This window comes from Eupeodes corollae, chromosome 2 (assembly GCF_945859685.1).
Source record: "Eupeodes corollae chromosome 2, idEupCoro1.1, whole genome shotgun sequence".
NCBI classification, from domain to species: Eukaryota; Metazoa; Arthropoda; class Insecta; order Diptera; family Syrphidae; genus Eupeodes; species Eupeodes corollae.
Window position 1 is genome coordinate 35,068,633 of NC_079148.1, and position 19,322 is coordinate 35,087,954.

Below are 19,322 nucleotides of genomic sequence, written 5' to 3' on the forward strand. Positions count from 1 at the left end.
GAATTTCCACGTATTTCTTTTGCGATTCTCCACCATTCTTTTGCCGAATTCACAGATGCAAGTTGTCGAGAGATGTTTTGTAAATATTCATACTGTTTTGACTTACGGAGAGCCTTATATTTTTTGTTTGCTGCGGCATAATTTTGTCTACTAGCTTCCAGGTTATATTTCTTAAATACTCTCAGAGCTATCAAGGATTCTTTTCTAGCAATGTGACACTGTAAATCGTACAAATGTTTCTTCCTTTCGAATTTTATAAACTTATTGTGATATCGTCCATTAGCTTCGTACACACACTTTTTTATTGTCTCACATCTTGATTTAATGTGATCTTCACGCACAACGTAATGAGGTATAGCTTCGTTTAGCTTCTTTATGTAATCTGGATGTTTTCTTTCTACCCACTTCAGCCTTGGAAGTAATGCATTGTCGTTTTACAAGGGATGTCTTCAGATGACTTTAATTTTATAATAATAATTTTATATAACCTACAGAAAAATCTTCAATTATTCCTACCGAAATTGTAAGATGAACAACAATAGTCAGTGACTGATGATCTTCTACTCGATACGATTGTGAGTTCCAAAATTGTATCACCAAAGCTTTTCACATTGAGAATAAACGCACCAATGTCTTCCAGAAACTCAAGAAATGCATTGCAGTTTCTGTCAGTTTTAGAATCTTTTGAAAAAATTTGATTATACAATCATTTTTTATATTAAAATGGTAGAGAATCGAAAAAGGTGGGTCCTCCGATTCCGTCAGACGGAAACCACGACGAGACTTAGTTATATCAGACTATGAACGATACCAAGACAAGACTAGCGAAAGTCTTGTTGGGTGTCGTCTTAACTTCAAATCGAAGAGATATTCAAAGATAGAGGCATTAATCTAAATTTATAATTATTTGAGTGAAAAGTTTCAATTAATTTGTTAAGGACTTTATGATGAAACTGCTGACGCTGGAAGTAAAGGAATTGCTTGTTTTGGACCTTCAACATGTGTTGACATTCCATAAACTGGCAGAAAAATATTGAATATCAATTTCTGGAGAAAGAACGATCTGCCTTAAATTCGTTAAACGAGCAATTGTTGCCAGTTCTAAAAGTTCTTGAAAAAGAAAGAAGAAGACTACAGCAGTTGATGACCGAATAATCAAGCTTGAGGCTAGAAAAAAAACCGCTATCTTCAGCCAGAAATATTAAGACGGTTTAAAGGCGACTCCATGAAAGCGGTTTAAAAAACTATTTTGTTAAAAAAAAGTGAAAACGACTAGATTTGCTAGAAAGTTTTTGTCATTTATTCTGAACTAAAAACTTAAAAGCCAGAAAGCGCGTTTAGCTCAAGCCATCTGAGAAACTCATCCAAAGGTGCATTCAAAAAACCTTTCTTTCTCCTTCAGTGGCGTTGGAAATATCGTTAAAATCGACACCAAAATGACGACCCAAAACATACGAGCAGTGAAGCTTAGGAGTTTTTTTCCGATAAAAATATTGACGTATTAGAATGGCCTCTTCAATTCCCAGACCTTAACCCTTTGAACCTTTGGTCGATTTTAAACGACAGGATTCCATTTATTGAGTTTAAAATTTAACATCTTTTTGGAAAAGTTTTTAACATGAATGGAAGAGAATTCCAGCTGACATCCTAAAAAATTTGGTCAGCAATATGCCACTTTGAATTTTGTAAATAACTTTCACTTCTACTTATAAGATCGTAAAATAGGCTTAAGATTAAAAATGTATTATTTATTCAACTACAAATTGATTAAAACATTAAAAAATTAATAAATATGATAAATAAAATGTATGTAACGGGTTCGAGTACATTTAAAATAATGAACGAAAAATTTCGGTAAACTTGAAAATATTTAAGAAGGAAAGAGTCGTTCCTCTAAGAGAAGCAACTAGTTATAAATAATCCATTTAAAGTGATTGCATTCTTTTGAGGACTAAATACATTAAAGTATTAAAATCATAAAGAATTGAGTTCATTATATTTGCATTTTTTCACAAACATGGTAACCAAGAAACCTTTTTGAGATTAGGTTAAGGTCGCACTAAGGCGTAATCGTCAAAAAAAGCTTAGGAACAAAAACAGACAAAACTCCTTTTATTTTTAAGGAAACCTTCATCATCATCACCGTCGCCAACTTTTCTACAGGTATATAAATCCTAGAACAGGTTAAAGACCAACAAAGTTCTGGAATTGAAATGGTGTGAATTAGTTTGGTTTGCATTTTAAAACATATACAAAAAAAAACTACTTTGCAAGTAGGTCAAAGATATTTACGCGAAGGGACAAGTTTTCTCCCAACATTTTCTAAGCCCACTTTATAGTGTAGCATGCGAGTATGTTTCGCTCAAACTCAAGGTGTTTAGTTAAGGGTTAACAACTCTTCTATCCAGATGTATAAATGTATATTTTGAAAAACTTTTGAAGAATAAAAATAGAAACAAAAAAAAAAAAAGCAAAAAACAAACATAAGAAATGAGCATATTCTAAAATTACATCCGATTTACATTCCTGATTTTATATTTTATTTATGCGAGCTTTTGTAATGTGTTTTCTGGGACTTTTTCTTCCTCTCTCCTTTAAAATTGTTCCAAAGGGAACAGCATTAGAATAAACATAATTTAAGCATTTATGAGCGGTGTGTAATGGGACTATTGGGGTTTTCCTAAAAAAAATTGTTTTCGGTAGAGAGGTAAGGAATTTTATTTGTTGTTTGAATTTGGGTAATAAAATGAGATCATGCATATTTTGAGGGTTCGAATTTGTATATAAAAGAAAAAAGAAAGAATCCTATCCCTACACACTCAGAACAAAAATAGGCACAGACATTTTAGGTAATTTGATGATGATACCATTTTAAAGGACCTATAAGTAAAGTGGGTAACCTTAACCTTCATATAAGTTTAAAAATAAGGACATTGCCCTTGATTTAAACGAATTATAAAGTTCAACTGAAACTTAGTTTTTTTTTTCAAGGAATTTCTTACAATTTCTTTCAATCACAGAATATATTTGAAACACACAAGATTATGTTTCATGAAACTTTCTTATGGTTTAAATGTCATGTATTGTATTGTACTTTCAACAACTTTTCTATATAAAAGCAATAGAATTCATTTAAAAACAATTCCATTTAGCTTATTACCGTGAGTCAATTTAGTGCACGATTTTCAAATAGTTTGTTAGCACGAAGCGAAATCAAAAAATAAAAAACCAATTCAAACATATACGGTGATGCATTATGTACAGTACACATGTCAAAATTTGAAAATGAATACAAAAATTATATCTCAAGCACTCATGTTATCAAAAATTTGCATTATTCAAAATGACATTAATCAAGCCAACACGAACCTTTACAAGTTCATTCCAAAAAAAGGTGTGTCTATTTGTTTTCTAATCATACTTTATTCTAATGTTGAGGGAACATGCCATTTAGTTTTCTTGAAGTATTCAAATTGAAAAATGTAATGGAAAAGAGTTGAGGAAGGTTTATATTTCAGACTTTACAACGACAAATCAGGAAACGATTTCACATTTTTAGAGAAATTAGGATTAAATTTTGAAATAAATATGTTCGTAAGATGCACTTTAAAGTATCGATTATACTTTACTGAAATAAAGATACATTCATTCGTAATTTAAATAGACAAACATATGTCAGTAGCGGTCAATTATGGTCAGTTATTTAAAAATAGGGGCATGTATTATGGATTTATAATAAGGGAAAACATTACAAGAAAACGTAAAAACATCAGTCCTTCCCAGTTCCCAAGACCAAAACGGGCCCAATTAACATCAAAAAGACGTCTGATAACACATATTTGGCGCCTAAACCATGACACAAACTAAAAGTTGTCCAAATCCTCGTCTACAAATAAATTCAGCAGACATGAGTCTGCGACGAACCTTAACAAGAACGTTATTTTCACATTCATTTTTCAAGACAAATGGTTCAATGATGCTGCTCCCTCTCTGTAAATAGTACATTAGAAATTTTGGGTGTTTCATTGAAAAATCTCGTTTGTTGGCTTTTAGGAAAAAGTGTGCAATATTTTCTAACGCGGTTCAAGCAAAAAACGAATTTCCATCTCTATGTTCAATTGTATATGTAGTTATAGTCTTGTAGTTCTAATGCCCAGCGAGAGATCGTAGGGTTTAGAAGTTTTTTGTTGAGAGTTAAGGTCAAGGACTTGCAATCAGTAAGTATTTTAAAATTAATTCCAGCCAAATAGACTCTAAATCTTCTGAGAGCGTACACTATCGCCAATGTCTCAAGTTCGTATGAATGGTATTTTGACTCTTGATCTGTGGCTCGTTTTGAGAAAAAAAAGACTGGGTGAAAAAGCTTATCATCTTGCTGCTGAAGCAAAACAGCCCCAAAACCGAAACTACTTGCATCACAGTGTAATTCAGTAATTGCGTTAGGATTGTAAATACACAACACTGGAGCAACTAAAAGTTTTTTCTTCAAGACTCAAACACTGACATCTCTTTCTCACCAAAACAGAACTGATTCTTCAAAATATCATATAGTGGCTTTGCGACAGCTGAAAAATCTTTGATGAATTTCCTGAAATATGAGCATAAGCCCAGGAAAGAATGCAAGTATTTTATATTTAGGAATAGGAATAGGGAAATGTTAAACTGCTTTCACACCATCTGAATTCGGACGTGTCCCATTTAGAGAAATTTGGTATCCTAAATATGTAATTATTTCATACAAGAATAAACATTTATCGAAACCTAATTGCAAATGGTTTTCTTTAATTATATCAAAAACCTCTTCCAAAATATTAAATTGCTCATCTAATGTTTCGGTCGCCACCAGCAAGTCGTCAATACAAATTCTTAACTTTTCGGATCGAAATAATTTTTTAAATTTTAGTTCAATAAATCGTTGAAAAACAGCTGGACGGATGGTGTCACAAAAGAATTAAGTTTAGTTGAATCATCAGCCATTTTAACAGGTTGGAAACCGTCTTTTAAATCTAATAACCTAAAGTATCGGTTATTACGCAGCCCGTCAAGAATGTCTTCAATAATAGGCAGCGGAAAATTATCTTTAATTGTAATTTTATTAAACTGACGATAATCAACACAAAGTCGCAGTTCTCCGGTTGAAGCAAATGGTGAATTACTTTCACGAATAACTTTCCTACTCAAAATTTTATTCAGCTCAATTTTGTGAGCAAATGGTAACCTTCTCGGTGAGCAACTAAAAACACTGTTCGCATCTTTTAGAACTACATATCTTCATTTCAATATCGTTAATTGAATCGTTGTTAACATAATAACCATCTGAAATACTTCTGGCAACTAAATTTTGAATTTTGTCTTTTTCGTAATTAGTTAAATTTTCATTCAAATTTAAATTAAATTTAAAATCGCGTTCATCAAACGTATCAATTTTTAAAACTTCATTTATTTCATTTATTTCAAATATTTTCGCTTAACTCTTTATCATTTTCAATTTGTTTTACTTTTTCATTTTCAAAACTTAATTTTACATTTGTTTTTCTTAAAAAATCTCTTGCTAATATAAAAGCATCTCTCATGATATCATTCTTAACAATATATTATAAACATTGACTTACAAGTATTTGGTTAAAATTAATTTTACAAAACACCCTACCAAGGATGATTTTTGTTGTACAAAACTAATAGGACTTCCAGTATCGATAATGGTTAAAGCACTCAATTTAGTATTTACGGCCCCATACTCGCTGCTCTGAAGATGATAGTCCAAAACACAATGAAAGTTTAGAAAAATGGATGCATCATCATCATTATCAGCATATTCAACGATGCATACTGCAGATGACTTTGGGCAATTCTTGACAATATGCCCCCGCTCTCCACAGCCGAAACTAAAGCCTCTTTCACGTGGAGGTTTTGGGCACTTTGATGATACGTGACCAGCTTCGTTACAGTTGAAGCACTTTATGCCAAATTCGTTACTTGGCTGTACGGAAGTTTCAGATTTTTGTACCGTATGGTGAAAACCTGATGAACATTCCAGCTTCATTCTTTCGTACCTTCTTAAAACAGTCTTCAGCTACGGTATGGTATTAGCTGTGAAAAGAATTTGTTTATTAAAAGATGAATCGGGTATACCTCTTATGATGTATGATATGACATCATTCTTCTCAATGTCAGATGAACTCGCAATTTCTAGCATCGTAAGAACGTATTGTTGTATATTTTCCTCTTTACGCTTCCTTCGGTTCCTCAAGGTATTATGCACGTCGGAGGCTGATGCATGATGACTGAACTCGTTCATTAACGCTTTGCAGTTCCTTTCAACATTGGTTGTGCAAATATAAAGCACTTTGACTCATCAAAATTATAAATTTATTTTGAATGCTCAAAGACTTGAATCCATTTGGAAATAGGCAAACTGTCATCACCAGACAATGTTTGCAAGGAATCTTCTATGTCCCTAAATGAGCAAGAATTAGCTTGTGACTCACATGGGCTATTTAACTCTGCCAGTCGTTTTTGCAATGCTAGAATCTCTTCTTTTCTAGCAACTATCCTATTCAGGAACATTTTCGTCGGTGTCTCCTTCATTGCTACTGTCATCATTGCTTGCAGGAAAAAACTCATCCATTAGTTCATCATCCAATTGTCTAGCTGCCTCTTCAAGCCGAACTCTCAGCGCAGCTTTAAGTCCATTTGAAGGGAATCCCATAGCAACCAATTTTTCCTTAAGCGCCTGAACCGAAGCCACTTGTAAAAATTTTGTAACACGTGAATCCATATTTATTTTATTAAACTGAGACTTCACTTAATTTTTCAATCCGAGATTGCACTAATTTTAATTTTTTTCTTCTTGAAATTGTTTTTTTTTGTTTGTTCTTTACTGTTCTTCTTTTGGTCTTTAACACTCATAGCAGAAAATTAACATAAAATGTAAAACATTGAACTTGTAACCATAAGAAATTGTACAGTCGAACGTACACTTAACACATTAATTATCAATCAATCCCACTTCTGAAGCTGCAGGATGCCGCGAACATAAAAAATGAGCCAAAGAAATAAAAGAGACGTTTACGTTTCGACAATTTATTACAAATTGATTTGATTTTCTTTAAAATTATAGAATGATACCTTGGTTTAACAAAGAAAAGTATTACATGGATAAAAGAACAAACTGTTTTACCATTCGATTTTGTTCCGCTTTAAATAAAATATATTAATATAATAAACAAGTTTTACAAGTTTATTTAAGTAAGGTAAAACATAAATATAATTGTATATGATTTTATACAGGGTGTTTCATTATGATGTTAATCGCTTGTTATGTGGGCTTATAAAATAAAATGTGCTACATCATATAACTCACACCTTCAACACAACTATAATGACTTCTACATATCCTACTTCTTGCAAGATTCACAAAATCATCCCTATCCCAAAACAATTAAAGAAAAAGGAGTACAGACCCATATCTATTCTTCCTTTTGTATCCAAGGCTTTTGAAGCTCTCATAAAAAACCAAAAGCACACTTCACATCTCTGCAGTCAGGATTCTCATTTGCTTAATGTGTACGATGACATAAGACAGGCTTTAGACAAAAAAAATTACAGATATAACCTTAATTTTCAAAGGAATTTGATTCCGTGAATTCTAATCTTCTCTGCAATAAACTGACTGCTTATTTTAACTTTTCTAACACAACTGAAAACCTTAATTATGCATATTTTACCAATCGTATACAATTCGTACATTGTTATGAAAAAACTGGTGGTCCTCAAGTATCACTTCTTCTGCCTTTACTATTTTTGTTGTTCCTTTATAATATACCTTCTGTTTTGTCTTTCTGTCAATACTGTATCCACGCTAACGATGTTTCAATATATACTATTTTTTTCTGAGAGTACCTACGATTAAGGATGCAATAGCTAAAATGTTTAATCTACAATCTATATTGAAAAAAGGGCTTAATCTTCAACCTGAAAAAAATAAAGTTTTTGCAATTTCGAAAGATAAACTCAAACCTGAAACTTGTCTTTCGTCATATTTAAAAATTCCATAATTTGTTATGTTACACAAGTCAAAAACTAACTAGACTAAGTTGGGATTTATGCTTTGCTCTGAGAACTACCTAATTAGATCAATTCTACCCGTTTACACTACACTAAAGTTGGTTAAGATACTCGTTCTTCCTATAATTACGTATGAGTTTGCACACTTTGAATCTCAATTGGTTCAGAAGTTAAAAAAATTAAAGTATCATTTTATGCCACTGCTCGATTTGTTTTTAACCTGATTGGATTCGGTCAGGTCTCGTTTCAGGCTCGTCAAGTTTTTAATTGTAATTTGGAAGCTTACTTCAAATATATGTGTAGTATCTTACTTTTTAATTTTAATTAGACGTTACAAATTTGATTGTTAAAAAAGACTCTTAAAGACTTAATGTTTCAAAAATAATTTTATTTAAATGCACCCGTTTATCCATTCGTGTTTGATAGCGTGCCATTTTTTGTTTATGTTGTCAGAGTGGAACAGTCTTTCCAATCCTAAATTCAAAACAGAAAGTTTAGTTAATTCCCAAGTTCAATGATCCTTTTTTACTTTAATTCGCAATAACTTTAACCAAAGTTTCGGGTACCAATATGTTATGAATCTGCATAAAGTAACCAAATTATTGGAAGACATTTTTCCCTTCCCAATATCTATTAATTAAAAGTTATATCCTATCCGAGTCTTACTCATATTGAAAAACTATTACAACCTTTTGAAAGAACATTCAAATTTGTATGTTAAATTAAAATTGAACCTTTTGTATGTAGATAAAATCTTTAAAATAAGGAAATTGCCTTTTCTATATCCGCATTACAAAATATTGAATTTCGAAGAAAAAAAATAAGGAATGTAAGTAAGTACAACAAAGTTTAAAACACCGCTTTCCTTACTTACCGAAATACAAAGGACGTATAAGAACCTACACCAACTTATACTCATATATAGAGCGATGGGTAATCGAATCATTTCCTTTCTTTCATCCAAAGAAAGAAGAATGAAGGAAGGAAGTAGATACAAGAAGGAAACCCACAGTTTGAAACTTTTATGTTAATTTTGGAACCCACTGTATAGGGCCAAGACTTAAATAAAACTTTGTTTTTCTTTGGCATAAGGTATGGGACATCTACATCTACATCTACATATGCATCCCTCCCTATACCATACCTACCTTAACCTACTTAGAAAACTTTCCATTTCTTTGACAAAGCATCACGCTCGAGTAATAAAGTATGAACCTCCTGAGAGTCATTAAAAATGTCTTCTCTTCTCTTTTCTTTTATTCGTTAACCTCCCGCTCAATTCAAAAAGACGACCCTTTTAAATATTATTATGTCATCGTTCGACACTTTTTAATTTCCATCTATTCATACTTTGTCCTTATGGGATTTCAACATAAGACCTTAATGGTTAACATCTTATATGGCTTTCTACGTCTATACGTGCTAAAACTGCCATTCTTCAAGCCTGATAAAGTCTCCAATTAAATCAATTTTCGTGCATTTCCTGCCCTAAAAATCTCCTTTTTCTTCACTGAGTACCTATGTAAGTGAATACCCATACACACATGTACATTGTACATATACAACATACATTTAAAAGAGATTAATGTATGTCTTCCAAAAATCATATCCGGATTCATCAGGAACATCACATACGCACTATAATCTTCGTCGTATACTTGGTCCTTTCATATTTCTCTCTACTCGAACGAAGTTTTCTGGATGTGCCATTTCTTTGTAATAAACCTTAGCTTTCAAAGTGTCATCATTTAGAATCCGCCCAAGTTCTTTTCGTTATCCAAAAGGATCAACAGAAAATTTAGAACTTGATGAGATTTTCCCATGTTGAAGTGGAATAGAAGCCGAACCCATCCGTGTCGTCGTCGTTGTCGTTGTCTTCGTATAGTCGCTTCGGACTAATTTGCCTGATGCTCTCCAGCTATCCATTCACATTCACATTCATTCCAGAGGGCTTGGGTTTTATGTTTGTGTCATCACTTCGTGTCACATCCGACTAGCAGTCATTATTTCAAGTATATCTTCTAGTTTTACTTGTATGATGGTTGGTAGGCTAAGGCGAAGGCGATGCCTTTGTATCATCAGAATCACTGAGTCCCTAGAGAAGCGAGCATATACTACAATAATATGAGAAAGCAAAAACTTAGAAGTGTCCTACGTCGCTCGTCGTCATTCTTGTTGATATTGTTGTTTTGTATCTCTTTTCATATACAGAATAAGGTCCTTATTGTGGCCTTAGGCCCATATTCCTACTATAATACTTACATAGATATAGTATGACCGTTATTTTGGCATCAAAATTGTTTTCTTTAAGTTTCAAGCTGTCTCTCTAAAAATGGAAACAAAAACTGTAACTTTTTACTTTTACGCAAAATTTCAAAAAGGACACTTTGTTGCGTTTGATAATCCCACCCTTCTTCATTTTCTTCTTGGTTCCTTGCAACCTAACCTACCTTACGATATTGTATTCTGAATGAGTAGATATGGTGTTGCCAGTGGGAATTTTATATATACTATTTTTGCACGTATAAATGTGGGCGAAACAATTTGTCCAAAAACAAGAAAGTTCGTATTTTCGGCTGCTTTCGGGTGGATAATGATTTTTTATTAGTTTAGTTTTTTGTTTTGTTTCTGGAATGCTTTTGTTAAGATATCAAATTCAAGGTTAGAAGTTGGAAGTATACCTATGTTCATAAATATGTATATAGGAGTTTCTTATATTTTTGGACTTACACACGTGTGTTGGGTGGGTCGAAGGAAATTTCTTTAACGGGTGGAGATAATAAACGTTATTCTTCGGGGTCACTTAAAAGGATTATACTAGTTATTGTTGTGGATGATTCTGATTCTAATGGTTCTGAGTTGCGTAGTTTTTGGTTAGTTAATATTTCTTGGAGTAATTTTAAATTGACTTAATTTTGGTAAACCACAAAGAAATAAGGACAATTATATAAATGACAATAATGTGATGCGTAGGTAGGTAGACGAGAATATTCTTAAGCCCCGTAGGGCATTTTTTGTAAAATAATTTTTATATTTGGGATTTAAGATAAATAATTATTATCATTCCATTAATCAACTTGGCTCTCTCTCAAGAAACTAATATATTTTTGAATCAAATGCTGAGACAAATTTGTATCCTTTCCTAAAAATATTTTGAAAAAAACAATAATTCCTGCTTAATTGCTTTTACTCTTAACATAAAGCATTAACAATATTTTGGCAAATATAAGTCAATTTAGTGTAAATCGATTAAATTTACTAATCGGTCATTAAAGTGTTCATGTGAGATTGAACCGAGAAGACAGTATATAGTAAGCTGTCCCATTTTAATTGAGCTGTCATCTTTTAACATTTAAAAAGTAAACAGAATGCCATTGAAATTGTTTAAAATTCACTTAAAACTGCTGGCAATTCTGCACAATGACACTTAGCAATTTAGCAAGAGAAATTTCTTGATCGTGCTACTTTTAGAAAGGGCCATCACAATCGGCCTCCGAAGCCTTGTCATTATTTTTTTCAGCTAATATTACCACGACGAGGAATTACGCGGCCAGGAAATGTCTCTTGCAATAAAAACCATATTACATCGAGTTGTGTGGCACGTGCCACCGTCTTGTTGAAACTACAAAAAAGAAGTCACTTATCATATGACCATAACGCTTCGAATTGACGGTGACAGTCGTTACGTCGTCGTTTTCAAAGGAGTAAGATCCAATCCCACCTCCTGTAAGGACCAAAGAGCGCACCAAACACTGACTATTTCTGGATATAATTGCCTCTCTTCAATTACTTTAGGATTCTCAGAACCCAAAATACGAACATTTTGTTTATTAATATAGCCACCGGGAGAGAAATGTGCTTTCGTCGCTGAAGACATTTTTTTCGAAAAGCGCCATACACCTTTCAAGTGCCCTTTCGACGTATCTAGGACGTTGTGAATGGTGAGCTGGCTTAAGTTGTTGTGGAAGCTAGATTTTATTTAGATACGACTTTATGTGTTTATTTAGACGGTTCTAATTCCTGAGAATGACGAGGAATTGACACGTTCGGGTCTTCGGGAAAACCTTACGAAACGATTATGCACAATGCACATGTCTTACAATATCTGTAACTAATCCATTCTCTTCAAATTTCTTCAATATATTTTCAATTGCTTACGTAGTTGGACGATTATGTCAACCATAATCTCCTCTCAAAGCACGAGATGTGGCTGTAGCAGAATCACCATTTTTGTAGTAGGTTTTAATAATTGTATGTATTGTGCGATAGTTAAGCGATCCATTTTCGTAAATTTCAAACTATTTCCACTGAAAAAAAATTGGATCAACAACTTAGTTTGACAGATGTCAAATGCATTCCAGCCCTATATTTTGAAACCCCAAAATGGATAACCCATAACGGTTAAATGATACCTTGTTAACTTCCCATAGGAAGTTATTGTAATGGGTAGGATTTGTCAAATTGAAAATTTTGACATTTCTCGACGTTTCAAGGTCCCTAGAGTCGAAATTAAAGATTTTTAGATAAATGTGCGTGTGTACGTACGTTCGCTACGTTTTTTCGTAGTCCATAGCTAAGAACCAGAAGATTTGAAATAAATTTTGTTATACAGATAATAAAGCAGAAAGATGCAGAAAGAGCTCTCAAGAAAATTGCGTGGGTGTTTTTTTTATCATAGCAGTTTAAAAAACATTTTGGTTAACCCTAAATATCTTACGAACCAAAAACGCTAGAGACTTGAATTATATTTTTTATAATATATTGTAACGTGATATCAAAGAAGTGTATTTTTTGAAAAAAAAAATCCATTTAACGGTTTTTATATAAATCAAAAAAACTGAAAAAAAAAACATTTGTCAACTCGAAAATTTTACGGCTTAAATATGATTTAATCTATAAAACACTTATATGCAACGAAAAATAATGTTTTTGACATCTGAAAACATTTTAAGAAAAATCGAATTGACAGTTTTTTTTTTTAAATAAAAATCTAAAAAGAACATTACTAAACGTTAATAAAAATTGAATATCAATTCAAATATCTTTTTAAAAACTGGAAATTTAGGCATCAAACTTATTTTATCTTATAGAAAAAAATTGTTTTCAACATTCAAAAATGGTTAGTTTTTTTTTACAAAAAATAAAAACCTAAAAAAAAAATTAATAAAAATTGATTTTCGACTCAAATATCTTTTCAAAACTTTGAGATATTGGCTCTAATTTACTTCTATCTTTCGAAAAATATTGTTGGTTACATTCAGTAAAATTTTGAAAAAAATCGAATTGACAGTTTTTGTACAAAAAATTCTCAACTTAAAAAAATTTGACAAAAGTTGGTAAAAATTGATTTTCGACTCAAATAGCTTTTCAAAAATTAAAAATATTGGTTTCAAACTTATTTTATTTTCAAGGAATTATTGTTTTCGATATTCAGTAATTTTTATATAAAAATCCAACAATCCGTTTTTTCATAAAAAATAAAATCTACAAAAAATAGTACGCAAATTTCGTAAAAATTGATACTAGTACATATAGACAAACTTTTAAGCAAGACAATTCGACGGACGGGATGGGAAGTTATCAGTGTGGGTCGCATCCCAGCCTCTTTTTTTTTGTTTTAAAAGTGCGCTGCTGAAACAATATTTAATAAATTGTTTAAATTCACTTAAAAAGACACCGAGACTATTGTGACTATTTTTTTAACCCATGCAAAAGCATATGTAAATGCTCGATAATGAAACAAAAACGTGGTTCCTTCGTCATGGAAATTATCATAAAAAGGATATTGTTCTTATGGTTAGTAAAATAAACATTTTTTGATTTTTTAAAAAAAGACTCCTTTTTTATAAAAATCAAAATAAAAACCGTTTTGGAAAATCCAAATTTAAAATCAAAATCCTATTTTTTTTTTTTTTGGAAATGTTGTCATTTGTTAGTTATTTGTAATTTTGATCGATGATTACGCCTATCAAATTATTTAAAGTTTACTTGCTTTAGGCTGTGATGTCGCTCACATTGATTCCCATTCGTATATTTTGTAATTTTTTTAATATTTTTTTATAAAAATGGTTTTTATAAGATACATTAATTTTGAAACCAATATCTTTAACTGTTGTCAAGATAGTCGAGTCGAAAATAAATTATTTCGATTAGTACCTATCATTTTTTGTAAGAAAATTTAAAGTACAATATTTTAAATTTTGGATGTCAAAACCTTTATCTTTTGATATAATTATGAAACTTTTTATAGGTAACTAGCGGACCTAACAGACTTCGTCCTGTCATTAAGATATGTAAAGTGGCAGTTTTTGTTCCTACGTATTTTATAGTCAACCGTCACCCTGGTGATAGGTCGTTTGGAATACAAAATAATTAAATGAAAAATAATAACGATTTAAAGGTAAGTAATACCTCTTAATTGTTAATCATGTGAATCATAGTTATTAACAGAAATCAGATTTATTATCACTGTAGAGCTTTGGGATAAACGATGTTTTTTGTTTGATTGCTTGGAGCATAGACAAACAAATCTGATGGTTTTCACACACGGGAACAAGTCAATTGTATCTTCAAAAACCTGAGGTTTTCTAGATTAATAACACAAACACTTAATGATGGTCCATGGGACTTCTTTATGGTCATAGCAAAAGCAAGCCGCATAGTCGTTTAAACTCAAATGGCACATCATTTGAAACCTTGGGATGCGTGGTATAAGAACTTTATACTTTCCTTTGAGTATAGTTGCTTCTATCACGTTGTTTAGTAATTTTTTTTATCGTTAACCGTGTACCGTTGCAAAGACGCGGTTGGTAGATATTTCGCAACACCATAACTATTGATTCAACCTTAAATTAAAGATTATGAGATGGCAATCCTCGATTCGCCTGTAATTTGTTCTTGAATTTTGAAATTGAATTCATTTACATCAATGTTTTTTGCAGCCAATATAGCCCGTTCCCTCAACCAATCATGGTTTCTGTAATTTTGAGAAACATCTGGAGACATCTTCTGAATAAGTTCGTCTTATGATTGCGTTAACTGACAAAAACTCACAGGAAAGATAATGTAGCCAGAAATTTGCCATTACCAATGTCAATGAGTTGTTTGGAGAATAAGTTTCCAGTTTGGTCAATTTGCAACTCGACACGCATATTCTTACTTAAATGAAGCAATTTGACATGTTTCCACAAATTGGAGGAATTTAGACATGCATTCATTTCATCAGCTGGCATTGATCGTGCACTGGCAATGTTTGACCTCCTGCTAAAAAAATCATTGCCCCACCAAAAATGATACTATTGCTTCGTAGATCTTTTAAGGTTCTGTCTAAAGCCTTCAAAGATTTTTTGTGGCATAGTACATTCATCCCAAACAATCAATTTAAATTGGGAAAACCTTTGCCATCGCAGAGTTCTTCGAAATGTTGTAGGTTGTAGTTTCATCGCTTTGCATGGCAATTTTATTGCTGAATGGGCTGTTTGACCACCTTCAAAGCAAGCAAAGTTGCTGCTATTCCAGACGAAGCGAGTGCAAGTACAATTTTTTTTGTGAGCGAATTGTTGATAACATTATTGAAATCAAAAAAGTTTTTTCTGTACCACCAGGTGTATCTAAAAAGTAAATCAATCCAGTTTCATAATTTGTTACTTTCATAAGAATATCACATAAATATGTTGCTCATTCAACAGTGGAAGTTTTTTTGAATTAATTCTTTCAAAGTGTTGAGATCATACAGTTTTTCTGGATGCAACTCTTGGTTAAAAGCATCATGCATTGGACGATTGGGTGCGGTCCGGCCTAGTTGAATAAATAGTTTATTTGACATTATCAAGCACCTGATCTGAATTGAAATCAATGCTTCTTCACCGATTTTTATATTTGAATTTCCCATTCTATTGTAGCCTTGTTGTTAAGCATTCAAGGTCAACTAACAGAACTGCAAAGTCAGATCAAGGCAAAAGGGTAGATCATCTCTACTCTTTGTTGCCTGGACTGGGGCAATTTAGACCATAATGGGAGCGCTGCCAGAGACGCGCCTAAAAGTCCTAGCTGTGAATGTAAATTCACTGATTAGGATTGAACAAAGAGCCAATATGTTCCAACTGTTGAAAGACTACAGTCCTAATGTATTTCTTCCTAGCGAAACTAAGCTAAACCACAAACACAATTTGAATCATAAAAATTACAATATCGTAAGAGGAGACCGGCCGGCCCGACTCCACTCAAGGGGGCGGTGTCTCTAACTTTATACGAAAAGGCATTAATTATAAAGTCATATACAAAAATGAATTGCGAAAGCTCAAGACGCTAGAAGTTTACGTTGTATGCATCTCTCTCACTCAAGGGAAGCTGATGTATATAATTGCGGCTTATGCGGCTGGAGCTCCGCCGGTTATTTACTTTTCTTCAGAACTCGAGTTTCTTTTTAGGGAACTAAAACTGAGCTTGGAAGAAAACTATTTCATCTTGGCCGGTGATTGAAACTTAAACTTATTTAATTTCGGATGTCAAAAACTTTATTTTTTGATATATAAAACATTTTATATATATGTCGGTAATATAGTTTTTTATAGCAAGATATTCGACGTCACAAATATTTTGTTTGATATTTGAAGTTGCTGTTTCTTGAAATAAAGTCCGCGAAAAAAGTTACTCTTAAAGTACGAACCTTCAAAAGTACACACAAACAAAAATATCTCTTAAAACTTTTGATTTAGATTCTGGGGACATTGAAGAGTCGAAAAATGACAATATTTTCGATTCGACAGATCCGTTTGATTACAATAACTTACAAATAATGTATTTTAAGAAAAAATAACGAGTGTTAAAGGCAATGAGGGATGAATTTGATATGTCAGTGCGGAAATAAGAATCACCATGTTACATTAAAATTATAATTAAAATAAAAAAATAAATGAATAAGGCGGCGCAACATTTCGTACAGAACCATGGCCTAGTGACTTACATTTCTCAACCATTCCTGTGTGCGAGCAATGTTTTCAGAGATGGAGGGGACCTACTTTTATTTCAGTAAACACTTTTCATGACAAGAATTACTTTAGGAAGATTTGTCAATTCCTTCCAACATTTAGAACCCACGTAAAATAAGTTAGGTGACACAGGCAGGGATCAAACCCAAGACCTCTTGCATGACAGTCCAACTCAAACAATCACGCTACATGTACTACTACTAAAAATTATAATTGGAGAAAATATTGAGAGAACCATTTGATTAAATTTTGTAACACATTCTGCTCGTTTTTCAAATAGTATTTTTTAAGATTTTAAAACGTCATACTACACAATCATACTGCAAATTTGAAAAAAATGTATTGCCTTTAAACTAAATTCCTTAGGGACTTGATGTTTCATGGCTTTTTCTAAAGTTTTAAAACTAATGTACATATTTAGCTTATAAATTTATAAAAATATTTGTTATTTTAGGACGTACAGACTTTTTTACGTTCGCGGACCTCGGTTCAAAATTGACCCTACTGTATAAATAAAGTGTCAATTAGATTTGCTTGTTTATTTGTTCTCAGTTATTATTGTGCACCTGGATTGTTTTACTAACGGGGCTTTTATAGAATTCTTTTTTGACATTTAATTTAAATTTATTTTTTTAATTAATTTTTTTCTATTGAAAATGTGAGTGATAGTGAGAGTGAATTTTCTTTGAGAGTTTCGGATGAAGATGAATCATTTTTGGAATTCTAAGACCTTGTTGAGGAAGCTGATTCAGCTCTTGTGAGTCTGAAATTGCATCTGTTTCTGGCCAAATGATAAAATCAAAAAATGTCCTAATAACTTATACCAAAAAGCCCTTTGAAAACATTGCTGGAAGAGTCTTGAGGGAAAACGTTATAAACTTGTTGCCAGGATTGACACGTTATTCGTCCTCAAGAATCACAGTAGAAGAAATTTCAAGCTTCGGGTTATTCTTTCCACCTCCTCTATTACGTATGATATTAGCTTTTACAAACATGGAAGGTAAACGCACATTTGATGAAGAGTTGACTGACATAGATAGGACGGATTTGTTTGCATTCATTGGACTTCTTTTACTTGCTGGTGTTTTTCGATCGAATAACGAAAGCTCTGAAAGTTTATGGGACTCTCAAAAAAGAAGCCAATATTTGCAGCAACTATGTCACTGAAGACATTCAAAAAATTATCAAGAGTTATCAGGTTCGACAACAGAGAAACTCGAAGTGAACGACGTTTGTTAGACAAATTTGCTCCTATACGTGAATTGTGGAATCATTGGGTTGAGATTTTGCCGAAACTTTATAACCCATCCGAAAATGTTACAATAGATGAACAACTAGTAGCCTTTAGAGGGAGATGTCCTTTTCGACAGTTTATTCCATCAAAGCCTGCGAAGTACGGAATCAAGTTTTGGGTACTTTGTGATTCTGCAACGTGTAGTTCTTGATTTGGTTGTAGGCCTAAAGGGGCATAATCTAACGACCGATAACTTTTTCACGTCTTATCAACTGGGACAAATATTGCTGCAGAAACACATTACACTGGTTGGAACAATACGAAAAAACAAACCAGAATTGCCGCCAGTGGTGTAGACACATTGGACAAAGCCGTAAGTTGCTACACTTGCAAAAGAAAAACCAAGCGATGGCCCCAAGTGGTGTTCTGTAACATGGTGGATATATCAGCTAACAATGCTTTTGTTTTATTCAAATCGGCTAACAATGCCTGGAAAGAAAACTGTCTTGCTAAGCGACGTTACTTTTTGGAAAATCTGGGTATGCAACTTTTTACTCCTTACATACAAAAACAAAAAACTATACACCTCGAGCCCCCTTTTTCCCTTGAAATCGCGAAAAAAATACGAGGTGCATCTCCAAACGATCCACAACCTTCTTTATCAACTCAGAGGGAAAACAATACAAGAAAGAAAACAACAAAAAGAAGCCGATGTCAGTTATGTCCAAGAACGGATAAATTTATGTATATATAAAGAACATTCTAAGGCTATGACTTTGTGCATAAATTGTAATAACTGATTATACTTTCATCTTTCAATCTTCAATAAAAAATTGTAAGAGTCCTTATAAGATTAAAATGTAAACATACTTTTTTTAAAATTCAATAAAATCGCAAAATATAAACTTAAACAAATTTGACCCGAAGATCTTTTACGTTAGTTACTTTGAGGACCGTATGAAGGTTAAGAGAAATCTTTATTTTACCCTAAAAATGGGTCAAAAATGACCCGAGGACCCTATAAAGGTTAA